The sequence below is a fragment of the Eucalyptus grandis genome, chromosome 3 (assembly GCF_016545825.1).
Source record: "Eucalyptus grandis isolate ANBG69807.140 chromosome 3, ASM1654582v1, whole genome shotgun sequence".
NCBI classification, from domain to species: domain Eukaryota; kingdom Viridiplantae; phylum Streptophyta; class Magnoliopsida; order Myrtales; family Myrtaceae; genus Eucalyptus; species Eucalyptus grandis.
The window spans coordinates 26,810,838-26,812,003 of record NC_052614.1 but is presented as its reverse complement, the minus strand read 5'-3'; the positions used below and the strand labels follow the sequence as shown (position 1 = coordinate 26,812,003).

The 1,166-nt window shown below is 40.2% G+C and overlaps 1 long non-coding RNA gene across 1 annotated transcript; it reads left to right on the top strand.

Annotated features, from left to right (window-relative positions):
- The first annotated feature begins 570 nt into the window (after positions 1-570).
- On the top strand, positions 571-943 carry LOC108958531. Its single transcript, XR_005549285.1, has 2 exons — positions 571-611; positions 745-943. It is a non-coding gene; the product is annotated as an uncharacterized LOC108958531 (long non-coding RNA).
- The last annotated feature ends 223 nt before the right edge of the window (positions 944-1,166 follow it).

Here is a 1,166-nt window from a genome sequence, read left to right as displayed (position 1 = left end):
AGATATATGTAGATGTCATATATATAAATTTTTCATTGAAAAAGCAGCTCGTTTTAGTAATTTTATTGATTGACTCAAATCAAGGGGAGTATAATAAAATGCCTCAAAAACAATAGATATCACATTTAAAAATTAGATGGCAGTTTTCAGCTAAGCGAAATAAGCTAGGTGAAAATAATTTTCAAATTAAAAAACATGGGTCGGTAGGTAGGTAGTAATATTACCCCTAATTTTTTTAAATCCAAATAATATTATTTTCAATCACTAAATTTCGGCGGGAAAGCCAAGACACGACCGTTAGCAACCGACTGACACGTGGTCGAAGATGATTCGTAGCGGGCGTCTATCGTGAATTCTCTCACGGCGAGCGTGTCAAGCAACGGTCGAAATTTCTAAACTGAACAGTCAGCAGATCACAGCCGTCCAAATCACGATCCTCGCTTCGGATACATATTTACATCAACGGTCGACCCGAGGTCGGGGTATCCTTTCCCCATGAATAAAACAGTCCTTTTCTCCTCTCGTGCTCATTCGTATCCGTTGCTCTCGTTCCGCGTTCCTGGTTCTACTCTCTCCCCCATGGCTTCTTCTGCAATTTCGTCATCGTTGATGTAGGCGTTCTTCATCGGCCCTTCCTTCTTCTCTTTTTTTGTTTTTTTTTGTTTTCCGCTTCTAGATTGATTGATTGATTTTGTTGATGGTGTCCTCATTTTGCTTTCTTCTTTCTTGTCTGATTTTGTGAAGCATCATCTGGTTGCGGAGATCCTTGAGGGTTTCGCTTGGCCTACGATTCCTACTGGTTATCGGAATTCTTTGGTTTACGCCTCATCCTTTGATTGCTTAGTGATTCATCGGGCGATCGATTGAACTTTGCGTTGCTGTTTTTGACCAGCTTATTCTGGATTCTCGTTGTTCGGTGAATTGGTAGTGCAATACTTTTCCACTTCTGATACAGTGATTGTCGGGTTGTTTTCAGTTTGTAGTGCTACCTTGAGGGCCTAATTTCTGAATATGCTAGGTTCTCGGTATGAAGACTTTTCTGACAGGACCTAAGTTATGCTTCGTTGCAAACTGTTAGCATCTCATTCTGAAAAGATGAACTGGTACTGTGATTTTGCCTAATTTCTGAATATTCCACGTAGGTACCTTTCATAACTAGAAGGTCT